Here is a 23,574-nt window from a genome sequence, read left to right as displayed (position 1 = left end):
ACAATTGTCCAAAGCATAGGGTCTGTGATGCCTTTGTGATCATGCACAGGTATCCTAGAAATAAGACTCACTTTGCACTTTACATTTTTGGACTGCTTTACTGTTGAGGTGGAGGCACACAAAGAGACAGCTGGTCTCAGATGATGGATACTGATTATTATCAGTCAGGAAGAATATTCCAGTTGGAGAGACCGTCGATATTCAATGAAAACACGTGAACCACTCCCAAGAAAGCCTGTGTGTGTGAGTCCATGGCCTCCCTTCTTCCCTGCCTCCAGGTCTCCTGTTGCATTCCCTTTAGATACTCCTCTTGATCCGGTGTTCCAACATCAAATGCATCTTGTTTTTTGGAATAAAATCAGACGGCTCACAATAAGGTAAAGATGTGTCTCCTAGCAGCTTAAACGGAGAAAACCCCATATGATGGGCATGAGCACAGATTCTGTACCGTCTGAAAGGGTTTTTGTCTCAAATCTCAGAAATTTGTCCGGGACAGGCAAATTGTGGAAAAGAAATTGTGTAGTCTTCACCAGGGTTTAGTTGGACCATTCTTTGGACCCTGTTAAAGCACAATTTATACTTCTGCGTTAAATCTACGCCGTGGCTATGTATGTAGATACGTGGAGGCACGACCCTATGGCCGGACCCAACGGCCTAGCCTGACGTGCACCTCGTGGGTACTCATTTCCGGGTTCTCCTTCTTGATAAACAACATGAAATCAAGGAGATGGTTAACTTTTCCTACAACATATTACCGACCGTGGTCAGAAAGCACAGGGGAGACACTTTGTTTCTCTCACTATGACTGTAGAGTCGGCACTCGCTCCAAAGCTAATGGCCTTCACTCTCTGTCTTGCTCTACCACACATTCCCACGCAAACACACATGCCGGCCCTGCTACTTTTGTTAAAGATGTCAACGCACACACCAACGAACAAGTATAAATTTCAGGCCACTTACATAGGCTACGGCGAAAGCTGTGCGTGGAGCCTCCACAGAACCATAAATCTTCTTAAACTTCTAGCAGATAAAAGATAACCAGCAGATAGATTGAAGATGGAGCGAAAGAAAGGGCAGGAGGATGATAGTTTAACATATTGAATGCAAGGCAGTATGACAGTAAGTTGGAGCTAGAATGTTTGCCATAATGAAAGTGACTGGGCATCAGAGTCCAGATATGTTGAATACTATGAGGAGAATTCCATGTGGATCCCTCAAATTTCCACTGGCTCTGGTTGAATTTTTCATATAACTGGCAATTACTGGCTTTCTTTTCTGGAGCTTATAAAGAGGGATATGCTACATGATACTTCATCTGCAGTTGGTAGATTTTCTGTGTCTTTGTGTAATTAGCAAAATAATGAACTTTGAGGTGATTGAGAGGTGATTGAGAGCTGCAAACGAGCGAACGTAATAAAATAATGAGATGTTTTTTTAGTGGATAGAATGCATGAGACCAATGTTTTTTTTCTCCTTTTTTAACAATACAATAAATGACTGCTCCCTGGTGCTGCTTTGAAAATGGCACTCCTTTAATTTTCCGAAACATGTTCTTATTTTTCTTGGTCCTTTGACGCTAAAAGGCCAGTCTCGAGAGATTTCAGGCATGGTTTTCTCAATGGGACACATCTCACATCTCCGGAAAAGAGAATGTTCTCTACTGGTATTTAGACATTGATCATGGATGCCTATGATCGCTTTTGATGAGCTCCTTTTGACTCTTGCCAAGCAGCATGTAAACACCAAGCACTGTTTGAATTATTTTTTGTTAGCAGACTTACTTCTCAAATGTCTTCTTATGCGTTAAGAGCAACACACACAGAGAGAGAGAGTGAGGCAGTGAGCAAAGAAGAAGGTGATGACTGCATCACCTTTTTCTGGAGGCTAATCAACGGCTTCAATTGAAACTTTTGTAAGTGTCTGACATCTTTATCTCTTGAAGACTGACAAGATCCAGATTGCTTCCTTAACCAGCTGCTCCTCCATCACCTGCCTACCTGACACCTGCAGTAGCGTCTGATATCACCTGCCAATTGAAATGCTAACCTTAGTCATGCCTTGAACAGAGAAAACACTCCCAGGTAATGCAGGAGCAGCTGGATCATTTACTAAATTAAAAAAAACATTTAAAAATAAAAGGTTTATGGTGTTTTTTGCTGCCTTGACTTCTCACAGTTAGACATGCATGATTCACACGTTGAGAGAGACCGACAGATGGACAGAAAGTGTGACACACACACACACACACACAAAGCCACATACTGTATAGGCTACAATTACCACAGTTTTCCCCACTCATCCTGTCTTTTTCTATCTGAGAGAGAGACAGAGAGAGCTGAGTGGAGAAGGGTTGTTTTGTGACCAATGTGGAGAAATACTCGCCCGGTAGGGATGGCCAGGCGCGCGATCAGGCACATATCTACGCATATCTACGCTACACTGAGAGTGTTTTCACCGTAAGACGTAAAAGAACATAGGCCACTTCAGGAAAGGTTAACTTTCACAGTTCTTCGTTTCACTTGAACCCAAATGTAGATTTGTTAGATTAACATCTTAATTATCATTTGCTTGGATGCACTTCACACATGACCAAGTCACTTAACACTCAACAATCTATCTAATGGAAATGACCCGATGATAATGCAAGGTGACAGAGTAGGATGGATGTTTGGACATAGAGCTTTGACCCGCAGCATAACTTGCGCTTAACCCCAAGTCAAGCACACTAATAGGTAGCCGTGCACACTTCTTTGGACGCAAAGCTTGCTAACACAAACATGTACACATTCACAATTCTGTCCCCGATGTGTGTTGGTCACACAAAGATAATCGCTCTCTTGGAGCTGAGCAGAACAGGCAGGAAGTGCTCCATCCATCTTGATTTGCCAATAGTTACAATTTTAATTACACCTGAGTGCTGTCAGCCTGCCAAGCTGGGCGGGGAGTATTGATTCGCTTCAGCTAATTGAATAATTTCTGTGTTGAAGGGGGGCAGTTTTCCCTTCACCCCCATTTCTTATTTTGCCATGCCCTTCATTTTGGCCTTCTGTACATTGTGTTTTCTGAGTGTCAAAAATTCACCTGCAGGCAGGGTAGTGTTGTGTGGAATAAGTGGAGGGCTTGAAAAGACGACCCGCCATACATTACTAGGAGAGTGGAAGGGTAAGGTTTTTTTTGTTACTGCATTGCAATAGGTAACGATTGAGTACAGGGCGAAGGATGCAGTACATCACCGCAGCCATTATGTGACATTTAAAGGAGGCGAGAGATTTGGAGGCACAGCTGCCGGAGAGCTTTTACTCAAAACTATAGCTTAAATTTGTGTGGCTGTTTTTCAAACGGCTCAACTGTCTGTTGGAATGAGCTCCTACATTTTTCATGCTTCATTCAGAAGACAATATACACCTGTGACCAAAAACGTGTGGACAGCCCAGTGGATTGGCGAGCACCACTACCGTTGCTAAAGCTTTCTTCCTGGCACAAGTCTTAAAACCTCTTAGAAAATGATAGAACTCTGGAGCTGCTCCTCCAGCCATCAGCTATCGCAGCCAACCAGACTGCCCCCCCCCCCCCCCCCCCCCCCCCCCCCCCCCCCCCCCCCTCCAGCTCGAGCCTACATGGAATAAAATAAGCACACGTGAAAAGGCTGATTTCACCATTGTCATTCATTGAGAATTGGTACTAAAATAAGAAACCTTAAATAATAATTGTAGTGGTACAATGTTTTACACCATAAACATACAGTATAGCACATAGTTTTATATGTGACACCCTTTGTAAAATATATGATGATATTGTTAAAGTAAGCTTAAATTAAAAAAAAGTTGGTTATGGAAGTTGTAAAAAGCTAAACACTTCAATAACTGACTACTATGGTAAGTTCCAGCTTGGTCTTTTAAATATTTATGCTCAGTGTGTGGGCTATGTTTAAATAAATGAGTTAACTAGTGTTTCGACAGTGGTTTTTTTTTTTATGGTGGGGGTGGAGGGCTAAAGCGGACACGATGACTAAAGGAATAGCAGAGAGCAGGAACAAACACAGTCCATTATGTGTCAGCCTGAGTTTATATAGTATGAGACATCACAGAGATCACAGGCCTAACCAAAATATTACAATCAAACTAAATGTAGCTGTGTGAAATTCTTTTTTTTTTAAGGATGTGAGCCTTGACCACATCATACAGTAGAAGTGTAACATAATTATGAGGACCCATGTATTAATTAGTTAGTTAGTCAGTTGTTTGTGGATTGTATCAAGTTGTTTTTTTCCCTACCGGAGATTCTTATTTTTATTCTAGCATGAAATCCCAGTATGCACAGCTAAAACAGAATCTCTGAAACATGTGTGTTGATTCTCTGCATGACGTGGTTCGTAGATTGCAGGTTCTGTACATTGTTTGTATCCCACTGCAGGCAAGTTGAGTACAAAGCTCTTACTACAGACATTCAGATTTTTAGATATAAACTGTCAAATCCTATTTTTAACCTTTTCAAACAATAGTTTTTTGCGGCGACAAAAGAGCACTTTTGAGCATTGATGTTTATAGCAGATGGAGAGAGAGAGAGAGTGAGAGAGTATGTGATGGTAGTGGGGAGTGACTGACTCTGGGCAAGCCACAGGGGGCTCCATAGATTTCTGACAAGTGAAAGGAATAATGTGAATTGTACAACCAAGACAGAAAAAGGCGAATTGTGCTTGTAACCTGTTTTCTCAGTTGTGGTGGGATACAGTCAGAGAAGCCGTGAAGAGGTGATTTTCAGTGTGACTTGTACAGTGAAAAGGAAAGGTTTTCCATGGTGGCAAATTACTTTTTCTTTTCCTTCTAGAATCTGCAGAATACAAGACAACCCATGCACAGGTTCGCCATCCCTCAGTCCCTCACGGTTCTTACTCTCTTGGTCGTGCGCTCTCTCTCTCTCTCTCTCTCTCTCTCTCTCTCTCTCTCTCTCTCTCTCTCTCACACACTCACTCTCATGTTCACACACACATATACACCGCTGCATGAAAAATAGCATTATACACTGTGGAGCTTATTCTTGTAAACACCATGTTAATATACAAACAAATAGACTCAGAGTGCTGCATGCTTAAGACCCCCTTCATGATTGTAGAAACACATTCACACACACCACACTCGTGCACACATCCCTCTATGGAACTCAGCACAGATACGCAGCACAACCCCATCTGTTTCTTTCTTCTTTTGGGAACCAGAAAATTATTCCATGAGGATGTAGCGGTCTTTACACACTTACATTGGCAGAGAAAACTGAGAAGCGCAGAAAAAGCTGTTTCTTTGAGAGAAAAAAAATTAAGTGTGTAACTTGAGCTGCCTGGTGTGAAACTTTTTTTTTTCATTTGATTGTTTTCTGTAAGCTTTAAACGAACAAAGGGAAATCCTTTTGCCATTTTACCCGTAGACGGATGAGGAGATTGATATCTAATGATTAGAGTAGATAAATGTAATGTTTGGCGGCTCGTCTGTGTTTATCATGAATGTGTTAAAGTTCTGTTGCCAGGCAGCCAACTTCCTTTCAAAGGGGTAAGCCTCTCCTCTCTAAGCGTAGCTCCTATGGTGCAATTTTGATGCTAATAAGCCATCACCCGCCGTTAGCATTCCATTGACTCCCATTCATTTTGGTGCAACTATGACAGCGAATAACTTTACATCTTAATTGTTTAAAGACTCTTTTTGTCCATTGTTTATTTCTAAATAAATGCAACAATGTATAAAAGGCTCCATTACCTTGTATCTCACGTTATGGCTTCATAGCAGACGTTTTTGTAAAACTAAGCTAACAGCTGTGTCATCACCACGCAACTTACTGTCGCACAATAGAGGAATCACCGTATAGTACAGGTTAAGCTCGCAGACAGTTTTGACTTCCATTAGGTTTTTAGTTTTAGTTAGCAATAATTAGCATGCGCCTATGTTATCTCCTGACATACCAATGCTCTCCGTCTCTGCAAGATTTGGAATGATTAAGATTTCTCTTGGAACAGCTACCAGAAGACTTACAACTTTCAGACAGGTATCTCACATCACATCTACATCATCAAGCTCAGTTGGAGGCTGCGCAGTAACGCTGAATTTATAATAATTCCTCTAATGTCCTTCACTGGTCTACGTCCAGAAAAACTGGATCTTTTGGTCCATTTCTTTAACTGTCTGTTTCCTTTACTTCCACTCTGTTCTTCTCTATTACTTCTTGCTTGTACACAGATAATTTATTTTGTACGCCCTCTGGTTTCAGAGAATACTGCCATGAACAATGCGTTGAATGAGTATAAATTTCTCGGTGCAGGCTTCCATTTCCGGAGGGCCGCACACGGTGTCGCGCGCTAGTTCAACCCCGCCCCAGTGCAGTGCATGCAGCACGGGGGCGCTACCTTGTAGTATTATTAATGTTCTACAGTTGAGAAAATGCAGTGTCAAAGGATAGCGCTGTCTGATGTCAAGCTGTATGTAAAGTGGTGAACAATTTTCTTTTTTCCTGCTGGCCAATAATTAAAATAATAATAAAGATATTAGGATTCAAACAGTAATATGTTGAATAGGGTTTTGAATTTTCACTGGTCTCACAATTCAATTTTTCCTATGATTATCCTGTCAACGATTCAATGCGATTCAATATCCCGATGCAACTCAACAAATTCTAGCAGTCAGATGTATATGACCTCCCATTTTGATTGCATCTGCTTTTAAAAAAAGTAATCAGACAAACGGCAGAAACAAAAAAAAAGCAGAAAACAGGAAATCATCAAGCGACATCATTAGGCAGTGATCTATACTGTCTGTCGATGCCGAATCATCCATGTCCGCATTGCGATGCATTGATGCCATGATTCATCACAACACTCCAAATGTTGAATAACATGAAAATGTAAAATTTCTGCTCAGGTAAAATAGAATACTAAATAATCTAACTGTGGTGTGTGTCATTCACTGCTTTGTGTCTTGCTTTGAGCACTCACTGCAGAGTGGCTGTTCTGCAAGACACACGTCCGACGTTGATTGGACAAGTTGCAACAAGTTGACTGCTCCCTTGCTGCTTGCATCCACAAACAATGAAACTCTTATAAACTTCTCAAAGCATGAATCACAGCATGGCATGATGCTACTGCATAAGTCTCACGCTGTCTCTCAGCCGGTGTTGGTTGAGAAATATCTCTATTGACTTAGCTAAATATTCCTTCAAACCTTGTAATAGTTATTTTTTACATTTAAATGTGTTAATACCGAAGATGCAGCATGTAAATGAAACAGCGCGGGAGTTGGAATGCACTCTTGTTGCAGGCTAAATTTTGCCCCTGCTTGCAGTATTTCTGCTAAGCTACCCTAAACATGTCCTGGACTTGCCGAAATGAAATTGTTGAGCTTCCATCTTACTAGGTGGAGTGTTCCTTTAAAGATTATCTTCCAAGAGGATTACCCGCTGTACTGAAGGAGCACTCTGTATTTTCTGAGCACAAATATTCCTTATCTGCTCTTTTTAAAACATGCTGCTGGCGAACCTTTGGTCCAACAGCCAAGGAGATCGGATACAATTTTGTTGTAGAATACTACATGCAAACCTTTAAAGTAAATACTTTCTTCTGAGGAAGGATTCAGTTTCCTCATTGTGCATTCAGCGAGTCGTGGTCGGATTTAGATGCAGTGTCCTGGTCTGAAAGTTGTCTGTCATTTCTTGGCCTCTGCAGCTGCCGCCTTGCCCCTCAGGTGGACACGCATAGGCCTTGATCTTTTCACCCACTAAGCCTTGTCAGATCCCCCAAAATAGATCTGTACCCACGACCCGTCATCAACAGTGAAGTCAGACGTGCTTGCTAGGCCGGAAGACACAGTCATGTCAAAGACTATGGTGGTTCACAGTGATGATGTAGCAACTGACAAACACAAACAAGCTGTTTGATGTGTTACTAACAGAGCCCTTACGGGACTCCTCTGCCTCGCACCCTTCTCTACTTGACTGACTGACAATTATTCCCCTGTTATCACTGGGAGAGTAGGCTTTGAGTCATAATCAGAAACTATCTCTTTCAGCCTGTTATTGGAGGAGGCAGTACAGGAAAGGCGCAGGGTAACGCTGGAAGCAAGCAGCAGGACTGACAGACCAGTCAGACATGCTGTATTTGTCTCCTAGAGACAATCTGTTGGACTGTGGCGGCGTATCCATGCCAAATCCGGCCCTGTTGTTTAGCCAGGCTTCAGGGGCAGCTGTGAGATCGGTGGGCTGTCAATTGTCCATTTCCTCCTCCGTAGGTACAGCCAGGCAAGAAAAAACAGTTATATATATATATATATATTTTTTTATTATTATTATTTTTTTTGCCTGAAGGCATCGCTGTCTTTCATCCTTCTTTCTCTTGTTTTTTTAATGGAGGTTGGCAATTCTTCCTTTCTCACTTTTTCAGGCTGTCTTCCTTGTTCTCTTTTTGCTCTGCTCGGCTTGTTTCTATGCTACAAGCTTTGAGGGATGAGGAGGGAAAGAGGGAAGATCAAAGGGAGCCCGCACACTCTGCCCTCCAATATCATTAGGCTATCTCTGATGGGATTATTATAGCTTCTGTCTTGCATATGTGTGTTTGTGTGGGATTCTGTGTATTTCTTTCTCTCTTTTTAATTCATGCTTGGGTGATTGTGTGTTTGTGTGTGTGTGTGTGTGTGTGTGTGTGTGTGTGGACACGTATGCGTGTACATGCAGTCAGTACCTGCCTTTCCCTCCTCTGGCACGGGGCCCGGTGCTACCGTTAGGGCCGCCCTGCCATCAGCCCTTCCATATTGAGAAAGACGTCCGCGCTCCCCTCCAGCGCAGTGTAAGAGGGAGCTGCTCTCTGTTTGATGTCACTTCTGTTTTGCTCTGATCTTCCTTCACCGAAGCCTCACTGTAGCACAGTCGTACGCAGTAGCTGAGATAATGGAGAAGCACTGTGCGGAAACACATCTGGAACATGCAGGAGCAAAGATCTCAAAACCTATGCTGAATCAAAGCTCACCTCTGCTACCTTTTCTGCATCATTGGAGTGTATTCCTCTTAGCCCATCAGCTTTGGGAACGAAGGACTATATCACCCACTGCAACAGTTTCTAGACAACAATGGAGCTCTGAGGCACCAAGGCATAAGCTATGTCAGGCTTTTTCTACACAGACAATACTGGGTAGTTTGATCGATACGATGTTTCTGGTCTCTTCAGGTAATTTGTTGAAAGTAGTTAAAACATAAAATAATGCAAGTTTATCCAATCACATCTTGACAGTGAATAATTAAGGAGGCGTTAAGCTCGCGGGAACCATCTGGTTAAACACCTATTTTGTGAACAGTTAACTACCATAAGCACACACATTTTGCATGGCCACATATTCCCTTGTAATATGTATGCATGTTGACTTCTGTTCCTTTTGCCTCTTTTGCATAATGTATCATGGCAACCCATATAGAATACTTCACATTTTCTTTGCCAATTATAAAATCCCTTTCTCGCTTTTTGCCATTTTTAGATGAATGCATTTGAAAATGACTGGCTGCTGGAGATGTCATATGACTGCAGGTGAAATGTGCGAGTTAAAATGAAAGTCACTTTGGGCCAGCATTTTCAGGTGATTTGTCCATGTGAGCACCATGTGCGAGATGGGGAATATTTGATGGTAATGCTCGAAGAACTTGTCATGTCACAGACTTACTTTCTACCACTGATCCTACCCTGCTGGATGCTGAGCCCCCCCCCCCACGCAACATGCAAAGTTGGGAGATGGAGTTAAAGCCATCTGAAGTAAATACTGTCACTATTGTAGGCGTCATTGGTGACAGTTACATTAGTTGAAAGTTTGAAATGTTACTGAACGTTCATCTTGCCAAGAAATGAAGGATCCTGCCGCGTGCTTCCTTTCCGTTCAATTCCTCATCCATCGTCTGTTCTATTGGTCATTGGGCCTGCCGTGGCCCTTGGCTGAGAGGAGGCTTGTGTGAGATGATTTTTTTTGGTGTACTTGTCTGTCCGTAATGCACAGTTGCTACAACCATGCAAGTAGACCTGTACGACTAATCGTTATAAAATACAGGATCTCGATTCATCTTGTCCCCAGTTACATTTTTAAATAACTTTTATTTTTTTAATTTCGATTTAATTTGCCTTTTTAATGACTTTGGCAGTACCAAATTTATATTTGGTACTGCCAATTTGTTTTGTTTTGTTATGCTAAAAAAAAAAGTGGCAGAGGACCGTAATATCAATTCTAAGCTAAATAAAAATCGTGATTCATATTTCTCCCCGAATCGAAAGTACCACAAAACTTGTTTGAGAAGTAGCAAGCAAAGCATGCAAGATGGAGGGAATGAAAGATTGAGAGAGACAGAGAGAAAAGAGGACGGGGGCAGGGAGAGGGAGCCTGCACAGTTACTGAATCCATAAAGGATGAAAAGGGCCTTGGCAGGAGTCTTAAGGGGCTAATAAAATAAAGTTCTCTCAGATTAGTTAGCTAATAGAGCTGTAACATAGTGTTGCGTCTTAACGCTGAGGGGAACACGGCCTTCTGCGTGCTGGCTGTGATGTTAGGGGAGTGATGAGGCGGGAGAGGGTGGGTGGGCTGGCGGGCATGGGGGGTTAGGCACTAAAGGAGCACCTGCTGTGAAGAAGCCCCCCGGGTCTGGTTATTCAGTCAGGGGTGAGCAAGGACACAAGGAAATGAGAGGGAGCCTACCTGGCATGAAATTACACTCCCAGCAGCTTTAGTACTTGCTGTATGAGATCAATGCACAGACTTAAGTAGCTACATGTGTTTCTGTTAGCTAAAGGAAATTCGTAAGATCCGCTCTACTGTTGGGGCTCATATTTCCATCATATTTCCTGGCTGGCAAAGACAGGAGTACAGTAGGTATAAAGACTGATATGTGCTACATCAAACACAGTGTCTACACTAAGCAGCCTCTTTCTTTATAGCAACACTAAAGTGAACTCTGGCTCTGTGATTCCAATGAAATCTTCTGATCTCCTGACTTTCTTTGGATAGTGAGACCACAGTCTCTCTTATGGTGTTGCATCCTGTCTTGCAGTTCATTTTATACCCACAACTGGCCAGCATTCCTCTTTTGAACTGTATTTTACGGAAGCTGGGATTTAACTTTCAATTGCAGCTTCCTGTGTGGCTTTCAGCTGCGTTGATTTGGTGACGCAGGACGTCCACTGGCTCTCTTTTTTACGTCTCCTCTGCAAGGCAGGAGTCACCATCACTCACCCTGTATTGTCTTAACAGAGGCACTGTGATAGCGCAGACTTTGTACAGAGTGGAAATAGGGAGTGGTGTGTCCATATGGCCAAGCAAGATGTACAGTACATGTTTTGCGGTCGGAATGTGTGTTTGTGCTCAAGTAAACGCTAAGAGTACCTGTGGGAGTGAAAATCCCGGTTTAACGTGGCCTTGCTCTTGAGATGAGAGAAAAACAGAGTGGAGTATGAAGTTCTCTCCAGAGACTGAAGTGGGGAGAAAGAAAGTGTAGAGATGAGCGAGGAGAGGAAAGTACTTTGTCTGTAATACCAGAGTGCAAGGAGCTTCCTCAGTGCTGTCGTTACCTTGGGAATATATAATGAGAGAATTCTCAGAGTGGAGACTGATCGAGTGTGTTATCTTCATTTTCTTCATTCCTGCCCCTTCCTTAGTTTGTCTTTCTCACATCTCATTCTTGTAGATCTCCACTCCTGCTTACATTCGGAGAAACCCTCATTGATCTGTGATGTCTTGCTAATGATTGTGTTCTTTTTGTGAAGCTTGTGTAAAATGGAGCTAGTTATTGTCTAAGAAAAGGGTTCATGTGTGCTCGTGTGCTGCCTGTGTGTGTGTGTGTGTGTGTGTGTGTGTGTGTGTGTGTGTGTGTGTGTGAGGATACTGTATGTATGAAAGAATTTTCTCACATCTAACACTACACTTTGCAAATGTTTCAAACTTACTCACTTACTTTGAAGTGTGTATGTGTCATCTCCTTAGATCCTTGAACGCCTAATTTAGGCAAACAGCAGTCCTTGAGTCATATGTGGACTTTCACCAAAATGAACTAAATGAAACGTGAGATTTTCCGTCAATGTGAACCAAGGGTTTAAGCATAAATGTAAAGCCCATTTTACTGCATATCTGTCTCTCACATTTTCAGTCAGAAAGGACATTTCAGTTTCAGACAGTGTTTTGAGAAAGAGTGATGATGTCCTTCATCTGGAGTGAAGGTGCTGGCTTAAACTGTAGTGTCTTAACTGGAGACCAAATGAATCAGTCAAATGGATAATGTAATTAAGTCTAAGTATATTACAGGGTTGATATGTCTAAGCTGGGCTACTGGTAAAGCCATTACTTGGACTGAAGGTATGGCACGAAGAATTCAACATCATCCAAACAGTTTAATAAATCTAGCCTTTTTATTAGCGGAAAACTAAAACCATCATATATGTATCTGTATCTTCACTGCAACTGTAAAACTGCCTCTGCCTCCCAAAGAACAATGATAAAAATTAAAGTGCCCATATTATGATGAATAAACACTTTTTCTGGGATATTTTGTTATTTTATGTCTCTGGTGCTTCCACACAGATATAAACTTGAAAAAAACCTATCCATAATGTTTTAAGTGAGATACAGGTTTCTGAATGTACACTGCCTTCAGTCTCCGGATGAGCTGTTCAAAATCAGGACGACTTTTTACGTAACTAGCTGAGGTGAGCTACCATGCTAGCTTTCTCAATGGCAATACACTGCCACAACTCACACTAGTTCACCATAATCTACAAAAGAAGTCCTACCATGTACTGTTGTAAAAGAGTTATCTAGCTGATGTTGTCATTACCTAGCTACTGTGCATGTGTGACTCCCAACAAAGAAAGTATAGAAGTGAGATGTCTCACTCTGTAGCTAATAGAGGAACCTAAACACACAGGGTGAAAAAAGGTTTTGCAGCAATGTGCAGTACAACAAATATATAGTGTTTAATGAAAATGAAACCATGTAAACCTTTTGTGGCACAACCTCAAAATACAATTATAAACCTGAACATAAGCATAATTGCCAAACTCCTAGTCTTAGAGGGACAGTCACCTGAAAGGCACTCAAACGATTGGGAAATCTTAACTGAAACAGTGTACACACACACACACACACACACACACACACACACACACACACACACACGTGTGAGCCGAGTGGAACAGCAGCAATTTCAGCTCCACGCTCAAATCACTCTGTAATCACCCTGCTCCAAGCCACTCCAAGTTTTCTATTTTCCACTTCCCAATCATTCTCTGCTCACAGTGAGAGGAAACCTGCTCTGGTTCACTCCATAGCAGATATGATAAACGCTGCCCTTTCGTTGAAATATACTACACAAAGCGAAATTTAGAGGCTGCGTGATGGCTTACAAAGTCAATAGAAAGACGTGAGTGGAGGTGAGCAAACGCAAAATTGCCCAAGGCGGCAAATCCGCATTGGGCTTTGATTAAAAATGTTTCAACCTGGGCAAAGAAATTTGCTGTTATCTCCACTTTGTTAATACACAGAGACCGAGGGCCTAGAGGAAAATAAGAGAAACAACTGGAGTTCCTAGTACTACCGCCTGTGTAAGACAAAGACGAGGACAAGGAAATGTACGAGTTCCTTTTTAAAATATAGATAGCATTTAAGAAAAATATAGTTACTCTTTGAACCAGTACGTATAATGCATTATATGTAATGTAATAAAACATTAAAGATAAGGTTAGAAAAAAAAACTATTGCTGGTTACAGAGAAACAGATTTAAGAAGTATTTGTATGGCTTTATTATAGACAGTAGAGAGATGACAGGAAACAAGAGAGAGAGTGGGATCAATTCAATTAAGTAACTACCCATTATATTTAAGAATTAGAGATACTTTAATCATCCTGCAAGGGGAAATTACATTTTTTAAACGGGGCTGTAGCATCTGCATCCCATAAACAGAAACTCACACCGAGTCTGTCTATTAAATAAATTCACTGTACTGTTTTACTGTACTACAGCCCACGAAATGACAAAAAATCCCCCCGAACTCCTGAAATCTGTGTCAATGACATATTTTCTGCATAATGAATTCAATGAGCAAGTGCATTACCGAGAGATTCTTTTTCTCCCTATTTTTAGCTAATTCTTTATCTGAGCGAAAGAAAGAGATAGTCTTACTGTGGCGGATTCATTGACGCCTGATTTGGAGCTCTTAAGCTTTTTTGTGCTTTTTAAAATGATATTAATTGAGAGTATGTGTGCTCAGTAATAGACTCGGTAGTAGTCACATGGCCTTACTTTACCCCCCTTGTTTTTCTCTGTTTGCTCTCTTGGATTTTGTTCTTTGCCATTTTGCACAACTGCAGCTTGACCAAAAGCTGAGGGAGTTAAAGCAGGGTACCATTAATAAAGACTAAAGCCATAGACCTGTGCTGTAGCTGATGCTGTAATGATTAATGAGGACCAGGCTTTAGCCTCAGTGGTGGTATCTCTGTTGAATTAGGCTCTGATTATGCCTGGCTGGGTCACACATGACTAATGACTCTTGGGCTTAATTCATCCTTCCTTGAGCCCGGCCATGTGGACTGGCGGTAACTATCTGTGTGGGATCTGACGATTAATATAAGACGTGGCATGCGTTATGTATCCTGCTTATGGATGTGTGTTTACATGAATATTCTCAATAAAAAATTTTTCCCTGTAATTTTATCACTGTGATGATGCCTTTTTTGCCCCATAGGGGAACACAATTTCTCCATAATTAAGATTTCACCGTTAAAATGTGGGATTACAGGGGCGCCTACTTAACTACAATATACTGTTTGTCTCCTACCCTGAAGGCTGTTTTTTCCCATCAGGACTGCATGAAATGGCTTTTTCTTTACTCATTATTTGGTGTTTATAGCTGGATTGTAATTTGTTTGTCGCCTGAGTAGGAGGTAAAAAAGGCTTGAGCTGTTGGTATGACACTGCGTTATTGCCATGCCCTCTGCCCTCCAAGACAGGTTTAGAAAATTGATTTATGAAGAGAAATACAGGAAGGTAAATCTGCAGCGTGACTTTAGCTAGGCTATGAGTCTTTCCAAGGTGTAATAATGGGACCTTCCCTGGCAGACTGATTCACTGGAATGACTGATTATCTGACACTGGCTGCTGTTTGACTGACAAACTACCTGTCTGAATGCCTGATTGCATGGGGGCCAATGGAGGCTGGCTTTCCAACCTGATTACCAGGCAAAACCCAGGGTTACGCACAATGACGACATTTTATAGAAACTACAACTCATGTGCCTGCCAGCTCTGGTATGGCTAAGGTTAGGAAACACGTGTGGTTATGACAAATAAACTATGGTTAAGGTGCAATACTGATTGCAATTGTTACTGTCTGTGACGGGACTCAAACTCCAGTGTCCAGCATTCAAGTCAGTCCTTTGTCCACCCGCTACATCGACCTCCACACTCTTACTTTCTGCCCTACTACGTAAAGGCACGCACCACTTCACGCCATGGCAGTGAATGTTGGCATTGGATGCCACGGTAAAGCCAGTAGGAAATAAATGAATACTTGTTAGTTTGTGTATTTGGTAGGACTTGACGATAATTCAACATTGCCGTTGTTGGGGACTGGGGTCACTCATAGTTGTCCATCATCCTTTAAAGGCCTTGCATTGTGACCTTGTAGCCCTATGTGACTTTTTATTATCAAAGGGGTGTTACCGGAAAAGCCCATGATGGGTCAGTTATCTTATAGTCCTGCTGAAATGAAATAGCTTTTTCTTTTGCCTGCTACATCATACATATCTTCTCTGTAGACCACACCCCTCCAGCTGGCTGAGACCAAAAGGAGCATGTATGATATTTCCCGAAACACTTTTGTTTCCTCCTTTTATATAATAAAGAACTATTAACAATATATTTAAAACACGATGGCATTGTTTTTACAACAAAATTGGATGACTAAATGTGATTTCAGTTGAAGAAATTAAACTTACTGTTACTGTGTTGTATGTTATGGTTCCTGCTTCCTGCTTAACAGATAACATTGCTGTTTCATTACCCAGTACGCCCACTCTCTGGCCTGTTGACTTGCCGTTTTGGCTTCGCTAGTCACCATTCTGCTCCATTTCCTTAGCAGCAATCACACTGTCAGTATCTGAGATGGTGTTAAGCTGTGGCTCATTGCACCATGCCTGTGCGTGCTGGGTGCGAGCCATGTGGAAGCAGCGGGCATTCTCCTCAGGCCAGAGGGAGGCAGGAGCAGGGTGGAAGGAGGCACTATAGCAGTGAAGAGATCCTTTGCAGCTCCTAACCCTGTATTTTTCTATTGATGCGATTTTGTCGTTTACTGCTCAGCAGTGGCAACATGATTCTCTACTGGGCTAATTTGTCACCCCATTAAAACAGGACAGCACTGGTACACACAGTGGGAGTCAGTGAGCCTGTTATGTTCTAGCAAGAATTGGGAAGATAGGAGGAAAGAGGGGTCATCTGTGAATAGCAGGTTTGTGCAACAACCGAGAGAAAAGAGAAGAAGATGTAGGCAAAAAAATCAAAAAAATCAAGATAGGAGAAAAAGTAAAAAAAATAAATAAAAATGGAGTGGCTTCCAGTTAAGCAGGCTTAGAGGAAGAAATGTAAAGACCAGGAACATTTATATGTTTTTGGATGTTTTTTTGGAGAAGGCTCTTCTACTTTCATATTTTTCTCTGTTTAAGTGTAAGCTTGTTTTCTATTCTGAGGGTCTGCTGCTCATTAGAGGACCCCGCAGTCTCCTTTAGCTGACCCGGAGACCCCCTGTTTGACAGTCCACTCCAAAATACTGTATGCTGCTGTCATACTGTGATGAAATCGCCGTAACGATGATATCCTACCGTATAAACATATCAAAATCCAAAATGGTTTCTATTCATCAGTTATCCCCCTTCCATCTTTTCCTCTTTGTGCTTCAGTATGTTTTCAACTTTTATTTCCCCCATTTCCTTCTCAATGTGTGCTTGGGTCAGTAATGAGCTGGTTTGGCTTCATTTTCCTGCCAGAGGCATATTTTCCATCCCATCTCCATCACCCTCCCATAGCTCATCTGTTATCTTTTTTTCTTCTCTCAATGCCTCTTCTCCCCCAAGGTCTTTCCAGGTTGCTTTGTCTCGGTTTTTCTCTTATCTTCTGCATTCACATTCTTTCTTTCCCCCAGTTTAAAGAACTTTAATTATATTCCCATGGTAATGGAAAATCCAACATGCTGCACTAGCAAGGGCTTCCTCCAGAAGTTGCTAATATTTCGGCCCATGTGGTCGTCATCTGTCTTCAAGGTGTAAATATTGTATGCACACTTGTATGGTTGCCTTCAGGCTAGACATAGACAGCACCACCCATGGCTCTGTAGCAGATTGTTTAAATGAGAGGCATTCCTCCCACTTGATGTATAACATGGAATTGTAGTATAAAAAGTCTGTTTAAGGCCACGAAGGCATGTAGCTTTATGTCATAACATATTAAATAAATAAATAAATAAAACTCCTACAGAGAAAGCATTTTTGTACAGGTAGCACAGAACCAAACAAAGTAAAAAAATAGTGGGTGTGTTAACAAGTGTATTTCGCTATACCAATATGTGTATGTGACATTAGTCTGACGTTAGTCGTTGTCATGGGAAGTCAGGCTCTCCGTGTGTAGAAAAGTACCGTACCCGTGCGCATCACTGTGTCGGCGGCAGTTTTCGGTGGGAAGTCAATGATTTATGTTTGCTGCAAAAAGAACTATATCACCTGATTAAAAGAACTATCTCACCTGATTAGTGCAACAGAATCACAACGTCTCCCGGTCATTTTCCCCCGCATGAAGCTGCTACCAGCCAGGCTAAAGCTAATATAGCTAGCCTAAAGAAACAAGGGGTCCGTCCGTCACAACTAATGTTACGGTTTGGAACCGCAACCTGGAAACGCAACACTATTCTACTACAGAAGTCTGTGTCTAACCTACTGTAATTTACACTAATTTCATTGTTCTTGGATACACAGTTTGTTGTTGAAAAGATTTTTTTTCATTTTTATCTTCTATGTAGATGCACTCCCCTACAAAATCACTGCAGTAGTCGAGAGAGTCGAAGGATTTACTATTTCCAAATATAGCTATTTATGTGAACTTGTAAAAATTACTTTTTCTTTTTTCATATCGCAATATATATTTCAGGGAGAAAAAGAATTGCATTGTCAGTTTTTTCCAATATCGGGCAGGCCTGGTGTGGTTGCTGAATGGTACCTGTTCAGGTAATGGAAAAGATTTTTTGTGCTTCCCGTCCTGGTTGGCACCCACTGCCGACATATTTTGCAGACCGGCCTAATCTGCTCCTCATCGCGTTTTTGAACTTGAAACCATTTTCACACAACTGATGTTGTGCAACAATTTTTTTGTATCAAAAGTGTCTTCAGCTTGAGAGGATAACACAAGTTCACGTTCATGTCCACAATCACTTTCGCTGCCCTCGGCTCCGCTTTCTCCGTCACAGACTGTTACCCCGTCAGTATGTGTTCCTAAACCTGAACCAAACCTTATCTACCTCGCTTTGCCAGATTATCCACCCACTGCAGAGCAGAGAAGGGTCTGGCATTACGAGGTGTGAGAGAAACCTGCTCTGGTTATTGGTATTTCTTTAAACCAATCACAATCGTCATGATCGGCGCTAATTGCTGCATGGAGCTGCTGCTAAATAGTTGTGCAAGAGAAAACTCAGATAGATTAGCTAGCTGTCTCATTTCACCATGCAGATATTCGAGGAGCAGTTAGTCCTCATAAATCCACCAGAGTTTAAAATTCCACCACAAAGAAAGCGGAAGGAAACAGACATCAGTGAAAATACATGCATCCGGCGGAATTTCCTGCAGCACCGGAGCAATCCTTGAAGTGGAATGTCGTGGATATAGGCTACCTTAGCTCTAACCAGTGCTATGGGTGGAGGCGCTACGCATTTTAACAGGAGGTAAACACTATTCAACAAGGTGGGAGGCGGGGGGGGGATACGACACTTCCACACCAGCATCTCAAACACTCACATTAGGAAGTAGGTGTGTCTGACATCCAGGCTGAAAAGCCAGACTCTAGCAGTTGTGGGAGTTGAAATTGGGGAGCTGAAGGTGCTCTTTTAACAACTGAGGTGAAGTGGCGAGTAGATTTGTTAGGATTTACAGAGAGACTGTCAGTTAGACCCCCCCCCCCCTGCTAATTGAAACAAGAGCTGGGTAAAACCGACAAGAGGGATAAAGAGCTACTGTTATAATTCATGCCTCTTCACCCCAATCAGACTTAAACTCCTCTTGCTGTCATGCCCCAAAGACAATTCTCACAAATCCTTTTTGTTTCCCAGGCCGAATCTAGCAGCGGTGGTTTGCAGTGACCCTGAGAAGAGCTCATTTGAATGTGAAGTTTGTACAATCCGCACACTGCAGGATTTAAACCCTGGAATTTTGGATTCAGGTAATAGTCTATTTGCATGTAGAAAGTGCCTACCAAAGAATTAGGGACTGTATTGTGTCAAATTGATAGAGGGGTCAGGTGAGCTAGCTGCACTTGTTCAGCATGCAGTGCAGAGGAACAAAGCCCTTACTGATTAACATTGTTATTCATTCATGAGAAGGTGCCCAGCGAAGCAGAGCCATTTGTCTTAGATACATTTAACAAATACAAAACCAGTGGGGGGGGAGAAAGAAACACAAATCTCCTTTTGAGAAACAATTGAATAATTATGCCCTCTCAGCTCGAACCAGACTGACAGTTCTAAATCTTTCAGGACCTTTTGTTTAAATATAGCGTTTCATTAAGGCGGCATAAAGTGTTAGGGATTTTAATTAGTCTAGATACTGTCTACCTGTCAACCACTGAAAAGAACTATAGGCCTTTGTCAGTAAATGGAAAATTAACATTAAATAATTAGTTCTTTGTTGCAAGCCAATCCTGCTAAAGGTTTGGCTTTTTGGAAAAAAAGATTGAGACAAGATATAAGAAAAAGATATCAGCAAAGCAGATGTATTTGCACACCAAAACCATGGTTAATAACCACAGTAAGTGCTCAAGCCAGTTAACAGACACAATGGAAATGTCAATTGAATGAAATCCTCCAAAGGGAAAGCAATCAATAAGACCTACCAGGCTCTTTTGCACAAGGTTAGAGAGAGATGCATGGATTTATTAGGCTGTAATTATCACATGATTTCCTTATCAATATATTTAAAAATTGACTTATTCATTTATAATGACAACAATCGAAGAATTTTGTCACATTCTCCAAACAATGAGTACCGGCATGCATGTTTCACCTCAGCAACGGATTCAATAAGCAGTCAAACAGTAGTTGTGAAAATGCCAATGCGTTTTCAGTCGTCCTTCAACGTCTCCTCTTCTCAGTGGTTCAAATCCAAACAGACTATTCCAAACAAGTCTGTCGAAGTCCTGTTTTGTCTGCTCCCCTGGAGTTAAATAAACACTTGATAATAGATGGTCACCAAGAGCTGTTTGTGGCTGGGGAATGTACACACTGACTCCTCAGGATGGGGAGGGAAGTGGGAAGTTACACCAGTGGTTTTTGTTCTGTTTTGTTTGGATGACGCCAAGTACATCTATTTCCGTTCTTTTAACTGCCCCCAAGGTTCATTTTACTCAAGAACACTGCCTTCTTTGTCTTAAACCTCCTTTAAAAATTGACCACACAATTGCAATAAAATCTGTATTGTTTTTATGCTGAAGCAAATGGATCTTAAATTCGAATTTAAAAAGGATATTCAATATCATAAAGTTCTTCATATTTTTATGACTTTGCATTGGGTGATTTTATACTATGTTACATTTCAACATGTCCTCAAGAATTTAAAGTATGTAGGGGTCAATCTAGCCCAGAATTATAGCTATTGTGACCTGAGGCTTATTTGAAGTTGGATATTACCCTACTGGGTCAATGAGATTCACTGCCATGTATGGCATATTTGCAGGGCTTGGCACCTGTCCTGTCTGGGTGTGTTTTTCTACTGCTGGTGCCCCAACCAGCCCTCCTTAATGAGAGCAGAGGAACAACAGAAGCAGATGGAATTGCCTGTGGGATTATGGGAAGACTCAGGAACAGCTCAAACGACGGCTGTGAGAGGAAGCGAGTGCCATGTGGTGGCGTGCCCATTCTGCCCTCTGGTCATCTCTGCTAGTCCTGCTTGGTGGTCATCCAGGCGCGCACTGGCCTGCCAATTAAAGATGGGCCCACAGTCAACCCTAAAGGTTCCTCCAAGCCCACAGGCCTCTCCCTTCCTTCATATTTTTTCTTTCCTGTTTCTTCCTATCACTCTGTAGCCAACCCCCTACCACACATCCTGCTTTGTCCTTGCATTCTAACGCAAGTGGACCCACTGCGCAGAATAAATTTGGCTGTTTTCCTGTTTTTCCTCCTTTGCCAAATAACTCACCTCCATTGAGGTGGCAGGTGCCAGTGCCACGATCTGTTCAGCCAAATGATAGGACAATGCAGAAATCCTTCTCGGCTCTGACACACTTGGGCTACTGCATTAAAAGCAGAATTAAGATGCAAATGAGGATTACCTGAAGATGTGCTCAGTTGCCGCTCAGCATTATGACCCTACATGTGTGAGGTCTTTGCTTTTAAGAGTATTTGATCCAGAGAGGGCTCATAGTTCATCAGCCTGGGGTTTAAGCAGTCAATTCCAGAGGTCAGAAGTCACCTATCTGGCTGGCTTTGTATAAGCTGATACCTTGTGAAAAAGAGTTAGAAACATAGAGAGGGATATCAGGAGAGTACAGCAGTTGGTCTGTCAGCAGAGCAGTGAGAACAGCTGACTGGGGGAGAATAGGTGGGATCAAAGGGATTAGGGAGGCTTGTTTGGGAGCTTTAGAAACCCGATCTCGTCATCTACCACCTTCCATAGGATGTGATATCTGTCAGTAAACTTGCATATTTAATACTCTGAAACCATGTTTGTCAACATCGTCCTGTCACTAGGGTTGGGTACCAAAACCCAATACTGTAATATGGCACCGGTACCTAAATGACCGGTATCTTCCGAACCGAATAGGAAAATGGATTTCGATGCCTTATTTTGGTGCCACTGAAACGCCTGCGCTTCTGTCTTATGTTCCGAAACGGACGTTACAGGCAACACAAGCGTCACTGCACGGGACGCTAGTTAACGCAGTACACTTGGCAGCAGGTAACGGTAGCTCACTGTTAGCTAGCAGCTGTGTAAAACACAGTTAAAATGCTGACAGCTAACGTTAAACGATGCAAAGTTGTATTTTACTCCAGAGGATTCCAACACTGTGACGTTAAACACTCTGGAGCTGCCGTTGTCCAAAAAACAACACAGAAGATGACTTTACTGAGTGATGAGTAAACAGTTACATTATTAATAAATCATTTAATTTTGACCCTTTGGCCATAGTAATAAACAAGCTGCTCTTTAATGTTGCTGAAAAAAAAAACCAACCCCAAATGGTACCCAACCCCAGCTGTCACACTAAATGATGAAGAGAGTTCTCTAAGTAAGCGTTGTCAAACGCAAACTAAAAGGTGCAACTGCTTCCCCATTTTATCACCTCATTCTGCAAACTTAAGCAGTGTCATGTTCTACTTCTCATAATGTCCATAGAGACCTTCGATGGCAGGGAAACTCTGACTTCCATATGGAGGGGACAGATGTGAGCAACACATCAAGCACTCCCATATTTGATTTCAGGGAGGCGTTTCTTCTTGGGTCCTTTAGGAGGCCTTGCAACTCTATGTGTGATGAAAAACGTACACTCCAGATTTCTGCAGTGCCTTTTTACTCTGATGGCACTCTGCTTCTTTCTTTTTTTCATTTAATGGAACTGTAGCCAAGGACCACAGCCTTAATGTATGTTTCATGCATTCCAGGTATTGAAAAATCCTGATGCTTACAAGGGGATACAATGGTAATACAAGGGGACACAATGGTGTTTTGTGAGAGGATGCGTCATTTTGCAGCCAAATCAATGCAGTTTTTCAGCTCCATTTCAGGGTCAATTATATTGATGTAGTCCTCATTGTCTCCTTTTCTAAATGGAGATTTACAGTATTGTTATGTAGTCTTTAAAAGTAGAAAAGCTTTTAGAGCTTTAGCAAATAAATGAATACATTTTTGTCATAGTGAAGACATTTCACTGGAAGCCTGTGGGCTAAACAAGTGGTGTTTGTTGTTTTTTTCACTGATCACATCCAGGAACATTTTCTTTCTCAGAACTCTCAGAATAATTTCTGTCAATACCCATAAACTACTGCCATTATAATGCGGAAAATGTAGCTGAAATCACAGGGTCTTTCATATCTAAGAACAGCAATGATCTAAAGCTTCCATATGGAAATACTTCTTTATAGTTTACTGCTTTTTTTGTCAGACTTTAGATTGCACCTACAGGAAAAAGCAGTAATGGTACAGTTGGCTGAGCACATGCCGGGCCAGATCACAAAAAGCAGCCATCTTCATAGAGCAAGTTCCATTTGGTTGTCTGTATTCCTTTAGCTTTCCTCTCCAGGAGGTAGAAACAATATACAGCCGAGAACTTATATCATT

At 41.9% G+C, this 23,574-nt stretch overlaps 1 protein-coding gene and 1 long non-coding RNA gene across 7 annotated transcripts in view; one reads left to right on the top strand and one right to left on the bottom strand.

The window, feature by feature from the left end:
* sdk2b (sidekick cell adhesion molecule 2b) overlaps window positions 1-23,574 on the top strand; it is a 252,146-nt gene that overhangs the window by 9,676 nt on the left and 218,896 nt on the right. The window lies entirely within an intron of this gene.
* LOC117936638 lies at window positions 273-22,559 on the bottom strand. Of its 2 annotated transcripts, XR_004654989.1 has the most exons (4): window positions 22,548-22,559; window positions 20,135-20,140; window positions 756-1,008; window positions 273-283 (listed from the first exon to the last, which is right to left on the bottom strand). It is a non-coding gene; the product is annotated as an uncharacterized LOC117936638 (long non-coding RNA). The 2 variants fall into 2 exon arrangements; XR_004654988.1 differs by lacking the exon at window positions 273-283 and having other exon boundaries at window positions 328-1,008.

Source organism: Etheostoma cragini, chromosome 21 (genome assembly GCF_013103735.1).
Source record: "Etheostoma cragini isolate CJK2018 chromosome 21, CSU_Ecrag_1.0, whole genome shotgun sequence".
Classification (NCBI taxonomy): Eukaryota; Metazoa; Chordata; class Actinopteri; order Perciformes; family Percidae; genus Etheostoma; species Etheostoma cragini.
The sequence above is the reverse complement of the archived record's forward strand: the minus strand, read 5'-3'. Positions and strand labels throughout refer to the sequence as shown.